This window comes from Coenobita brevimanus, chromosome 91 (genome assembly GCF_032717465.1).
Source record: "Coenobita brevimanus isolate Jiangsu-jjx chromosome 91, ASM3271746v2, whole genome shotgun sequence".
Classification (NCBI taxonomy): Eukaryota; Metazoa; Arthropoda; class Malacostraca; order Decapoda; family Coenobitidae; genus Coenobita; species Coenobita brevimanus.
In genome coordinates, this window is record NC_137044.1 from 13,844,096 (window position 1) to 13,858,372 (window position 14,277).

Consider the following 14,277-nt stretch of genomic DNA (forward strand, 5'->3'; position numbering starts at 1 on the left):
AAAGTAAAAGGACTGAGAAAATATCAATAAAATAAATGAATAAACGCTGGCAGCCTCTTCTTCTTCTTCTTCTCTATTATTATTGTCATGGTGGCATCGTGAGAGATAATCTAATAAGGAGGACAACTGAAATAATGTCAAGAGTGGAAGGGGTAGGGTGGGGGACGGAGGGGTAGGGTGGGGGACGGAGGGGAAGGGGAGAAAATGCAGTTATGAGGTAGGAAGAGGGAGAGAGAAGAAGTTAGGGACGAGAAGGGGTGGAGGGGGGAGAAAGATGGAAGACAGAGGAAGAGGGGGAGAAGAGGAAATGCAGATGCGAGGGAGGGGAGCGGGGAATGTGAAGGGAGATGATGGATGAGGTGGGAAGGCAACAAAGTACACGGGGAAGAAGCTGCAATAATACAGAGGGTGGTGGGGAGGGGAGGGAAGGGGAGGGGAAAGAGGGGAGAGGGGAGGGGGAGAGGAGAGCGAAATGCAATTGTGACAAGAGGTAGGGAAGGGTAGAGTGAATGGAAAGTGGGAGAGGAAAGAGGACGGAGAACAGAGGGAGGCAGAGAAAAAAGATGCCAGAACATATAAAAGACACAAACAAGACGAGGACAAAACAGGAGAAAAAAAAATATATAAAGGAACGAAATGACACTGGACAAAAGGACTAGGAAATGACCACAAACTACCGAGAAAATAAAACAAAGCAAAAAGTTCGGTAAGAAAATATAATAAAATGGAATAACACGAGAAAAATCAGGACAACTCCAGTTTCGTATTGCAGATGACACGAAAACACATTATAGAGCCAAGATTCAGTCACAGAAGCAAGAGAGAGTTAAGTTACAAAATAAGAGACGGAAATATATGGCAAAAATAAAAAGCCAGAAGTGTGAATAACAAGAAGCAAGCCACGGCATAAAATTGGGGCAAAAAAATAAATTAAGTTACGAATAGTAGCTGTGTCGACAAAAAATGAATGGCAGGTAAAATACGAGAGAAGAGAGAGATAAAAAGAGTAAATTACGAGAGGAGAAAGAGCGAAAAAGAGTAAATGACGAGAGGAGACAGACAGAGACAGAAAAAGAGTAAATGACGAGAGGAGACAGACACAGAGAAAAAGAGTAAATTTACGAGGAGAAATTCTGGGTAGAGAGAGAAATGGATCTGTTGCTTAATTCCGTCCTACAAATAAGAGAAATTCTAAATGAGGAATTAGTAGGAGGTATTGATTAAAAATTTTTGAAGGAATGAAGTTGTAGGAGACATAGAGAAAATTAGGAGAAATCAGTAAGGGCAATAAAGTGAAAGAAAACAATGTAGGAGAAATAAAGAGAAGAAAAAGGGTATGTGAAAATGATTTGATGAGAGAGAGAGAGAGAGAGAGAGAGAGAGAGAGAGAATAAATTGGTTAAGAGATGGTATACGCGAGAATATGACCACGAAAAACAAAAAGACATTATGATAAACATGAGTGAAAGAAACAAAAGAAGAAAACTGAACAGAAAAAAGAAAAGACAAATGAATAAAGAAAAAACAAAGCAAACAAAAAAAGAAGTGAGAAAACAGTCATTAATTTTAAAAAAAATCACGGATAAAAAAACAATAAAAAAAGCAAGAAAAAAGGAAGACATGACTTGCAAAAAGAAAAAAAAAATTGTGCCGCAATAGCCTAAAAAATAAAACTTCTATGGATGGGGGTCGAAAAAGATTGGAAAAAAATAAACGAATCCCTTCCCGAGAGAGAGAGAGAGAGAGAGAGAGAGAGAGAGAGAGAGAGAGAGAGAAGAGAGAATGTATGCAACAGAGAACTGGGAACTGGGGTTCAAAGAGAATGTATGCAGGCAGAGAGAGAGAGAGAGAGAGAGAGAGAGAGAGAGAGAGAGAGAGAGAGAGAGAGAGAGAATGCAATGAAAGGAAGGAGATGGAATGGCGAAACGTTTGGGTAATAAAATAATCGACCTCCCTATCTCTTTCTAATTTTGTATGAATAGACATTTCCTGTTTCTCATATATATTACATTTCTCTCTCTCTCTCTCTCTCTCTCTCTGATTAATTTAGACAGGTCTGGGCTTGGACAGACGTAGGGGAGGAGGTGAGGAGATGTGAGGGGAGGAGAAGGGAGAGATGTGAAGAAAGAGAGGTGAGAGGGAGGGTAGAGGACTGTGAGGGGAGAAGGAGGGGAGGGGACGGTGAGAATAGGGAGGGGACGGTGAGAATAGGGAGAGGAAGGTGAAGCGTGAGGTAGCAAAAAACAAGGGCAAGGAGGGGGAAAGATGAGGGGAGAAGAAGTGAGTAGAGGATGAGGGGAGAAGAAGTGAGTAGAGGATGAGGGGAGAGACGACAGTAGGTAAAAGGAATTAAGAAGGGTATATGGGTGAGGGGAGAGGGGGTGGAGAGAGAAAGGGATGAGGAGAGGGGGAGGGGAATAAGGGTGAGAGGGTGGAGTGAGTGGGGGAGGGGGAACCTGCATTGGATGGAAGGATGGGGGGTAGGTTAAGAGGAAGGAGGGGAGGGAATGAGAAAAGGGAAGAGAAGGGAGAGGGTAAGGAGAGGGGAGAGGGGAAGAAAGGTCACGCATGCAAGGGGAACACGCCCCTACTGATTTCCCCTTCAATGTTGCAGGTTGATCTGATCCAGGTGATTGCAGGAGGACAGGTGACAACAGATGTGACATTTTAGCCTCATTCATTATGCTTCTCTTTCACTGGGTGTGGTGGGTGGAGGTGCATTGAGAGAGAGAGAGAGAGAGAGAGAGAGAGAGAGAGAGAGAGAGAGAGAGAGAGAGAGAGAGAGAGAGAGAGAGAGAGAGAATCGATGTTAAAACTATATAAATCACACGCATGAGAAGACTAAGGCGTAACAGATGCAACAGATAAAATAATTCGCCATTAAAAGGGCGTTACGGACTCCCAAACCACCAAAATACAGCCTGAGAGTGTTAATACCTTTTGTAGATACGACCTCTGACCTTGCTGACCCTTCTCGGTGCTGAGGCGGAACAGGTCAGGAGAATTCGACAGGCCGCCCCGTTGGTCTCAAAGCCGAAGCCGAGAGTGTCCAGGATGTATTTACATTTGGAGGGAGGGGGGAGACAGGGGAGGTGGAAGGGAGGAAGGACTGGGGAGGGAGAGGAAGGGGAGAGACAAGGAGACAAGAGGGGAAACAGAGAAGGTGGGAGGAAGGAAGGACTTGGAGGGAGGGAGGATTGGGGAGGGAGGGAGGATTGGGGAGGGAGGAAGGATTGACGAGGGAGAGGAAGGGAATAGACAAGGAGAGTTAAGAGGGAAAATTGGGGAGGTGGGAGGAAAGCAGGATTAGGGGAAGAACAGGAAGGAAGGGCAAAACCAGCAGAGGGGGAAGCACGAGAGGTGGGAGGAAGAAGCTTTGGGCTGTGAGAGGAAGGCAAGAGGAGATGGAGGGACGGGATGGAGGGTCAAGGAGAGATGGAAAATGGAGATGAGGGGAAACTAGGGAGGTGGGAGGAAGGAAAGTTTTGGAGAGGGAGATCAGAAGAGGGGAGGTAGGAGAAAGGAAGAAGGGAGGCTTTGAAGAGGGAAGAAAGAGAAGGAGAAATACGAAGAGGTGAGCAATAGGGAAACAGGAATGGGTAGAAGATAGGAAGACTCAGGGGAGGGAGAAGAAAGAGAGACGTGGAGAGGTGAAGAGGGAAATTAGGTGAGGTGGGAGGTAAGGAGGCTATGTGGAGGGAGAGGAAGGAAGGAGGAGAGACGAGAAGTGGAGAGACAGGTTAAGTGGAGAAAACGGAAAACAGGGATGGTGGAAGGGAGGATGATTTTGAGGAGGCAGAAGGAAGGGAGGAAGGAGGAAGGGGAGACAAGTACAGGTACAGATGAGAGGAAAACGCGAGGCAGGAGGGAGAGTTACATGGAGTACATCTGATGTCGATGGAGAAGTACAATCATAGGAATACAAACAGCGAAGGAATACAATGGGAATACAACCAAGTCCTCGCCACAAGGCAAAGAAGTACAACCAGTGGAGTACAAAGAGGAATACAACCAAACTCCCTCCCCTAGTACTCAAAAATGCAAATCAGAGCCTGGCCTGGTAGTAAGAAAGGAATGAGAAAGATAGGAAGAGTTCAATCAGCGAAGGAGTACAATGATCAAAGAAATTCAAAAGGAGTACAACCAGACTGTCTCCCCTAGCACTCCAAAATGGAAACTAGAGTGAAGGTCGACCTCGGAGTGGGACAAGAACCCCTTTTTAACTCCTCGGGGGGTCTGGAAAGTTTTTGCAATTTCACGGTAGCGAGGGTGATGGATTTGTTTCTTGGGGAGACTGGGGAGTGGGGTGGGGAGTGGGGAGTAGGGAGGGTAGGGGAGGGGAGGATGAAGAGGGAAAACAGAGAGGGTTGATAGCAATGAGGAAAAAGCAAGAGTAAGAAGAGAGGGAGGGAAGAGTGAAGACAAGGGGGAACTATGGAAAACAAACACCAATAAACCCTAGTGGTCTCTTACAAGCTTTTTGTTACAGGATTAAATTATAACTAACATAATTACTCTATGAAGACAAGGACAATAAAGCTGGAGGGACAACTCTGAGAGAGAGAGAGAGAGAGAGAGAGAGAGAGAGAGAGAGAGAGAATGGGGATAGTAGCACGGAGAACGAGGCAGTGAGCAAGGGGGGGGAGGGGGGAGAAAAGAAGAAGGTGCAGGAAAGGGAATTAGCGAGAAGAAAGAAGAAACTGAAGGAAAGGCAAGTGGGTAAACAGGAGTGAGGACTGGCAGGAAATGAGAGGAGGAGGAAAGAAGAGGAGGTAGGAAGAGTCGGGAAGGAAAGGAGAGGGGGTGGTATGGAGAGGAGCTGAGAGGGGAAGGCCAAAGACAGAAGAAATGGTAATCAGAATGGATGGAGAGGAGGGGAAGACTTAGGAGGAATGGGAGAGGGGAAGTAAGCAGTAGGGATGGAATGGGTATGGAAAGAAAAGGAGACATAAGAATAACGAGATGGAAGAAGAAAATGAGAGAATAGAAAAAAATATATATCCTACTCCCGCTTCTAAATTTACACATCCATCTTCTGCTATGAACTTTTTTTTATTGTAACATTTTTGCAACTGTGACATTTTCAGTGGGAAAGGTCAGTCCCCTAACCACAGTACCATTTTTTTTCTCTCTCAAATTTCTAGTGTCCAACTATGCTATTTTCTGTCGAGTAAATTTCGCGAGACTTTTCTTCTTTATATTATACTCTGCCAGTTTTTTTTATTGTTTTGTTTATTTGTCAAATATATATTCTTTTTCTATTTTCCTTTTACTTGCACTCTTTTCATTTCATTGTTTATATTATCCTACTTTGCCAATCTCTTCTTCAATTATTTCATTTTTCCCATATTTACTGTAATAGTACTACATCTTCTATTACTCCACTATTTTTCATCTTATTCTATTGTTTTAACTAGTAATCTCTTTCACTGTATTCCTAATCACAACAAATTTTCAAGTAAAGCTAAAACACAATTTTATTCAACCCTTTCAATCCGACACCACGATTTTGTTATTAATTTTCTCTAATTTCAGACAAATTCATTCAGGTATTAAAAGACGTCTCGTACTGAAGGGGTTAATGAAAACTTCCAGGTGTAGCTAATCCCGCAAACAAAAGTATATCCTGTGCTAAATATAATCGCCTGGAGGTAGAATCAATGAAAATTAAGTATGTCACTGGATTGATTGGATTAAAAAAAAAAAAAAAAAAAAAAAAGCAAACTTTATCTCAAGAAAATTTGGAAGTAGAATTACAGTTAAAGTTGATAATTTTTATAAGATGCATTATATACTGGGGGAATTGTAAATCTCTCTCTCTCTCTCTCTCTCTCTCTCTCTCTCTCTCTCTCTCTCTCTCTCACACACACACACACACACACACACACACACACACAATCAGTACCTACAATTGAAGCAAAATGACCAACATTAAACTACCCACTGACATTTAACAACCGAGGCTATGGTTGTTGGAGTGGGGGACTGCAGGGGAAGGGGGAGGGAGGGACGATGGAGGGGGAGAGAAAACAGAGGGGGAGAGAGGGTGGAGGGGGAGAGAGGGAGAAGAGGGAGGGGAATTTGGAAGGGGGTGCATCATTTATGGAGAAGCGTGGAGGTGAGGAGATGAGAGAGAGAGAGAGAGAGAGAGACTGTGTGTGTGTGTGTGTGTGTGTGTGTGTGTGTGTGTGTGTGTGTGTGTGTGTGTGTGTGTGTGTGTGTGTGTGTGTGTGTGTGTGTGTGTGTGTGTGTGTGTGTGTGTGTGTGTGTGTGTGTGTGTGTGTGTGTGTGTGCGCGCGCGCGAGCGAAAAGAACGTCAGAAGCAGAAAACGAAGAAGCAGAGAGAGAAGAAACAAAAGGCGAGAGATAATAAAATGAACAGAGGGAGAGAAGAATGGAGAAAGAAATGAAGAAAAAGGAAGGAATATTGAGAAGGTACGGCATGGGGAAAGAAACACTGAGAGGGACAGCAAAGATGGGAAAGGAAATGAAGGACGAGTACTGATGAGAAGGGGAGGAAATGAAGAAGGCTTGAGAAGAGAGAGAGAGAGAGAGAGAGAGAGAGAGAGAGAGAGAAATCACCAGCCTTTCCCTCCTCCTCCTCCTCTGCTTCAACATCATTTTTTTTCTTCTCCTCCTCCTCTTCTTCTTCTTCCTCCTCCTCCTCCTCTTCCCTTATTCCCCTCAAAAGGTCGTGCATGCAAGAGAGGCTTTTCCATTGATCCAGCATCAATGTTAGAAGAAGGAGAGGGAGGGCGAGATGCAGAGGGAAGAGAAAGACGCTTGACTCCCCTCCCCTCTCCTCCCCATTTCTCCCCTTTCTTTTCTCTCCCCTCTCCCCCTGCCCCTCCAAGTATGCAGGGATGGGGAAAATGGGAGTTAAGGAAAGGGCAAGGAAGAAGAGTGGAAGGAGAATAAGGTAGAGGAATGGATAGGAGGGAAGGGAGAGGAGGAAAATGAGGGGAGGGGAGGGGAGGGAGAGGAAAGATAGTGAGATATTATGAAGTTATATGGGGAGGGGAGGGAAGGGTAAAGGGAGGGAGGTGAGGGGAGGGTAGCAAAGGGAGAGGAGAAGTGGGAAAGGAGAAGTGAGATGAGATGAGAAGCAAATGCGGGAGAAAGGAGAGGAGAGAGGAAAGATGAGCTGAGAGGAGAGGAGCTATAAAAGGGGAGGGGTGGAAAGGGAAGGTGGGGGGTGCATGTGGGGAAGGGAGGGGAAAAGGGTGGTGGGAGGGGGGAGAAACAAGGGAGCAAAATGTCACAGGAACGTTCGATGAAGACAGAATGCATTTTGGGGAGGGTTGGGAAGGAGAGAAAAAAAAAAAAGGAAGAAAACTGAAGATGGTGGGAGAAAGGACAGAAGAGAGGGGGAAAGGGAATAACAGAAAGAAAACTAATAAAGAAAGAGGAGTAAAGAATGCAAAAAATATATAGAAGATGGTGGAAGAAAAGAGAGAAGAAAGAGAGGGAGAGTGAACAAGAGAAGGGAAATTAATAAGAGAATGACAGCATGAGAGGGAGGAATGTGGATGAGAGGGAGGAAGGAAGAATGATGGACAGATGGAAGAAGGTAAGAAATTGAAGGTAGAATGATAAACAGAAAGGAGATTGAAGGAAGAAAATGAGGGCGAAACGATAAAAGGGAGGATGGAAACAAGGAAGGAAAGGAAGGAAGGAAGAGAGTACACAAGCAATCAAACAAGCTAGGATGAAGGGAGGAAAGAACGAAGGAAAGGAGTAGGAAAGCAAGCAAGCAATAATGTAAGAAACAAAAGAGAGCAGGAAAGAATGAAAAAAAAAAAAAAAAAAAAAAGGAAAGGAGGAACCAGACAAGCAACAACAAAAAAAAAAGGAAAGGAGGAACCAGACAAGCAACAAAAAAAAAAAAGTCAACAGGAAGAGACTAAAGACTAACTTCAGAAACAAAACAGAGCAAAACAAAAGACGACAACAAAAGGGACATGTGAAAAAGGAAGCGAGATTAGTTGGGGAAAAAGAGGAAGGAGGAGAGAATTGAAGACTCGGAAATAAGAAAAAGAAGAGGAAATGAAAGAACGGAAATGGGGCAAACACGAGATGAAAGAGGAAAGGAAGAGTAAAACAAGATGGATGGAGACATGAAAGGGGGAGAGAGTGGATTGGAAGTGGAGAGAGAGAGAGAGAGAGAGAGAGAGAGAGAGAGAGAGAGAGAGAGAGAGGAAAAATTATTAATGGAAGAAGAGAGGGTGAAGGAGAAAGGCGTAAACAACTCGAGAAGGACGATGAATAATTGCCGAGAGAGAGAGAGAGAGAGACTGAAATGTCATGGCGAAATTAATCGATAAAAGAATGCACGTTCACGCAAGAAGGAAGGCAGGGAGAGGAGGAGGAAGGATGGAGAGATAGAGGAGGGGATGGAGAGGGAGAGAGAGAAAGAATGGGGAAAAAGAAAGATGAAGGAGAGTTGAGAGCAGGGAGGGCTGAATAAAGGGGGGGGGAGAGAGAGAGAGAGAGAGAGAGAGAGAGAGAGAGAGAGAGAGAGAGAGAGAGCACGAGCGGCTGGTTCTTTAAATGTCATATAATTTTGTCTCCATAAATGCTACTTGCCTTTCCTTTTAATCTCTCTCAGTGTGTGTGTGTGTGTGTGTGTGTGTGTGTGTGTGTGTGTGTGTGTGTGTGTGTGTGTGTGTGTGTGTGTGTGTGTGTGTGTGTGTGTGTGTGTGTGTGTGTGTGTGTGTGTGTGTGTGTGTGTGTGTGTGTGTGTGTGTGTGTGTGTGTGTGTGTGTGATGCTTTATCAATCACAGAGGTCTAATAAGCTAATAGAAAAAACTAGCAATAACGACACTAACCACACCACCACCACCACAACAACAACAATCACTACTACTACTACTACTACTACTCACATCCTAAACAAGACGTCCTTTCATGGAAACAGCTAACTACTATTTTTGCTTTGAAGCCTTTACAAATACCACAAGAGTCCGCTAAGATAACATGATAAAAAGCAAATTAAACTGCTAAAGGTTAAAAATAATTGAGGCTGATACATGATAGAAGGAGTGCCGAGTCATCTCCAACAGTGCTAAGTTTTCCACCTCACTCTAACCACTTCTTCACCACAAACTCCAACACTTACTTTTATATTTCACACTTGTCCCCCACACTATAACCATTCCCATCACACCATCACTACTCACATTTTTACACTGTTATTACTCTTGCCACACTTCACTCTTGCTATCCCAACCACGCAATCTTCATCACTCATTTTCACTCTAATTTCACTCTTGTCCCCGTACACTCGCGCCACCTCCACCATGTTTACACTACTATTATTTTCACTCTCATTTACTCTCGCCTCACCCGCACCTCATAACCTCCCCCACTTTCACTCTATTTTCACTCCTTTCTCTTTCACTTCATCCCCCGACACTCACAATCCACATTAACTACACCACTGTCATTTTCACTTTCATCTCTCTCTTGCTGCTTCCTCCACCTCCTCCTCCTCCTCCTCCCCTGTCATCTCCACACAGCCACTCCCACCGCATTTAATTCATCAGTCTCATTATCACTTTCATCTCACTCTTGTAGCTTCCTCCTCCTCCTCCTCCCGTAAACTCCAAACGCTCACTCCCACCACATTTACTCCATCAGTTTCATTTCCACTCTTAATCATTTTTGCTACCTCTTCCTTCTTCACTTCCTCGTCATCTCCGCTACACTTCACTTCCACCGCTCCAGCGAACTACAGGCACACTCTTTATCATTGTTTTCACTGTTTCTCATGTCTTCCAGTCTTCTCTCTCATCATTTATGCATCATCTCCACGCCCTCATTTCCACTACAATCGAGGGAAACCACATAGACAGAAAAAAAATCTTGGTGTCATCTCCATCTGTCACTCATTTTCACCTGCATAATACTCTCCTCTACACATCACTATATTCATCTTCATTTTTCACCATTCACATTTCCAGCTCCTACATTCATTACCTCTTTCATCTCCCTTCCCTGCCTCCACCCATGACCTCCACCCGTACTTACACCCTCACTCTACCTTCCACACTTCCATCCTCATCTCCCTCACTTCCACAAACACCTCCACCTTCACATCACTTCCACTTATCTCCATCCGACCTCCACCCTCTCTCTACCCTGAAACAATTCGCCCAAGCGTGAAGGATGACCTCACTGAAGTCTCTCTCTCTCTCTCTCTCTCTCTCTCTCCCTCTCTTATCCATCATCATCCCTCCCTTACCCTGCTTTCGCTTTCTATCCTCTTACCATGCATAATTTCAGCACGTCATCCAGTCTCCACTTTCCCTCCCCCTCCCTTTTATCTCCCTTTCTCTCTCTCTCTTTCTTTCTCTCTCTCTCTCTTTATTCCTTCTTTTCTATCCTTCCATTCCCTTCTATTTCCTCTTTTTAATCAAACTTTTCTTATTCCTCATTTCTCTTCACTATTCCGTTCCACTTTTCTCAACCTTCCTTTCTTAACTGCATTATTTCCCAGGATTTCGTTTTATTTTTATTTTTCCTTCCACCATTTTCTCACTTTATTTCACCTATCTCTTCCTTCCCTCATTTTCCCCTATCAGTTTTGTTTTTATTTTCTCTGTCGGTTTTATTAGCCACTGTTTTTTTCTTTATTACATGTCTCTTCCTATCTTCATCCCTTCCTCTTCGTCTCTCTTCTTTCCAATACTTTTTTTTGTTTCTTCTACTTGCCTTGTATCTTTTTCTATTTTATTCACTTCCATTCCGTCTCCCTTGTTACTTTCACCCTTACACATCCCTTTTCCTCTTTTTTCAGAAATAATCTCTTTTTCACCCTTACTCTTCTCTTTTCCTCATTTTCAATAATCCTCTCTTTTTCACCCTTACTCTTCTCTTTTCCTCTTTTCTCAGTAATCCTCTCTTTTTCATCCTTACTCTTCTCTTTTCCTCTTTTTTGAATGATCCTCTCATTTTATTTCTTTCTCAGTTCCCTCCTCCTGGCAGCGGCCCTTCACCCTTTTCTCATATATTCTTTTTTTTTTCCCTCCACTTCTTGTTTCTCTTCCTCCTTTCCACACACACACACATATACACACACTAGTGGCTTACTGCTTGTGTGTGTGTGTGTGTGTGTGTGTGTGTGTGTGAGAGAGAGAGAGAGAAATCCGAATACCAATAACAGAGTGCCAGGTGTAGCAAATAATGGTGGGGCAGTCGATAATAATTTCCTCAGGTGTGTGTGGGTTCGGGAGAGACAACAGATTATTCAGGTAATTGGTTCACGGGGGGTCAAGGTGCTTCCCGGGGCTTGCACAATACCCCACAAAAATAATGAACAGGAAAAAAGAAAAAAAAAGGAGAAAAAAAAGGAGAAAACAGTCAGGCTTTACCACAAAAATACCTGACACAGAAAAAGATGAAAGCACAAAAACAACTGACACAGAAAAAAATGAAAACACAAAAATAATCGACACAGAAAAAATTAAAACACAGAAATAACTGACACAGAAAAAGATGAAAGCACAAAAAATGCTTGAAACTGAAAATGCAGAAAAAGAAAAACTACTGTCAGCTCTCAACCACAGACATTATTAACAAAGAAAAAATAAACATCTTTGCCAACTTCCTGAATTTCAATAATAAAAGTTGTCGAACATAAAATCTATATTAATTAACGAAGAATATTATATGTGAAAATAAATATGTAAAATCTTAATACTTAACCGTCGGTAGAAAACTGACTGAACACACACACACACACACACACACACACACACACACACACACACACACACACACACACACACACACAAACTCATTGCTGACACTAGGTAATATGAACACAAAAAAAAAATCTTACATAACATCATACTTAGTAATGATAAAAAGAAAATATGGAAAAATACCTTAGAAATACTTAATATGATAAAATCTTCGTCAAGTCGTAATTATGAAGAGGAAAAAATCAATCGTTGACTACAAATAAATTCTTACTGGTACTATTAATAAGTGAAAATTAATTAAACAACGAATGGCAGAATGACGCAATGCCCAACAAAAATAATTAATGCTTTCACAACAACCGTAATAATAATAAAAAAATAAGCACAATAAACATCCTCATAACGAAAAGAATAAAAAATCAACCTGTAATTACCAGCAACATGAAAGAGTTACTGACGAGAAAAAAAAAAAAAAAATTAACGCATGATAGTTGAGAAAATAAAAATAATAATCTTAAAGTAACACAGCATACCATCATGGAAATCGTAAAAAATACTGTATAATCCACTGTCAAGTATTGCAATTATCAACACAAACTATACAGCAATTGTTCACAGCCCTGCAACATATTACAAAATGCAAAAACAATATATGCAAACCTGACAGCGACATCACAAACTATAAAAAATCGATACTTGTCAACTCTTGTAATTAATTCAAGTCCAATTTGTATTAAGATTCGAAAATAGTCATAAAAATAATTGCCTGAGTAAGATGACACAAAAAAGAATGAATAAAAAAACCTCTAGGAGAAACACCAAAATAAAATAATAATAATAATAATAATAATAATAATAAACAGAAAAATAAGAAGAACTAACCTCTGCAAGAAATCTGACACAACAACCAAGTAGGGACATCTGTACTTCCTCTGAGCAGGCTTCACGCGACGGTCTGAAAAGGAAAAAAATATGTATTAGTTATTTCGTTTTGTGGAAGAAATATTAGTACTTATTTTAATATAGTAGCACTAAAATATGGCGCTAGTCACGAAGAAGTGCTATGTAATGAACGTACCAGCAGAGCAATATTTTTTTTTTTCCCACCGACCTAAGTGACATAAGCTACAAAATGATGAAAATCTGGGCCATGATAAAAGTTATAAACCTACAGCATTTGAAATGACATTCTACCAAACACCTTTTTTTCCCCCCGAACCTCAGACTCAAGAGCACCAGCAGACCTGAAGGCGAAAGCGGTAACTACTGAGCCACCTGGGTCCATACGTAACTGATTGGTGCACACAGCTTGAAAATACTGTAGGAGAAACTATGGCATCAAACACAATATATTCCAATTCAAATATTCTAAAACACGACCAGCTTCATACATACAGAAGTAAAGAATGTATTACGTGAATTTAAAAGCACTGGCAAATAAATTAAAGCCCCTGTCACCTGTAAGAAAGGGACAGGTACTGGAAAGAGGCCGCCTTCACGTGGTAGCACTGATATAACACGGGATGCGCTGCCCTGCTATACAAACGTCCCTCCTATGGCTCACTAAGCTGAATGAATGGTCTGGAATCAGCTGGAACAAATACTAGAGTTGTTCCAGCCATTAGAGGGTTGGAGGGTACACATTTTGAAGACAAAATATATAGAGCTGGAACAAAATGCCTGAGCTGTTCCGACCATGAAAGAGTAAAATTCTGTAGTTTTAAAACAAATTACAGAGAAATCGTGATGGTGCATATACATAAATTTTTCCCTTCCATGTATTAGGGTTCAGTTTTGCGTGCCTGAATGTGTAAGTAGGCAAGAGTTAATGGACGATAAATAGGAGGTAATGGGTTGGTGTGATTTAATGGGCTGCCTCTGATTTAATGGGCCAGGGAGGTGGTGGGGAGAAGGAGATGGCGTGGGGGAGATGAGGGAGAGAAAATAGCGGAAGGGAGAGGGAGAGAAGATAGTGGAGGGGAGACTGGGTGGGAGGAGGGAACAGATAGAAAGTAGAGAAAGGTGGAGATGAAGAAGGAGGGGAAGAGTGATGGAGGTGAGGAGAGGGAGTAAAGACAGGGGAAGGAAGATGGGGAGGGAGGAGGGTATAGATGGAAAGAAGAGAGGGGTGGAGATGGGGGAGGGAGAGTGGTGATGGGAAGAAAAAGGTGGATTGGGGGGAAGGGAGATACAGGGGGGAGAGGGGTGAAGTGATGAAGATAGAGGTGAGGATAGGAAGTTAGGGATGGAGAAAGGAAGAGAGGGTGAGGATGGGGTAGGGGGGGATAGGAGAGGAGATAGTGGTGGAGGGGTGAAGATGAGGAGAGGATTTTTCTTTCTCATGCGGAACCAGAGAGGAGAAAGGGGTGCAGATGGGGAGTGCAGAGGGGTAGATACTGAGGAAAGGGAGATAGAGAGGAGAGGAATGGAGATGGGGGAAGGAAGACAGAATTGAGAAAGAAGTGAAGGGGTGGTGTGAGGGGGGGAGTGGGGTGAAAGGGAGGATATAAAGAAGGGAACTGGGGGAAGATGGAGGAAGGAGATAGTGCTGGGGAGAATGGTGGAGATGGG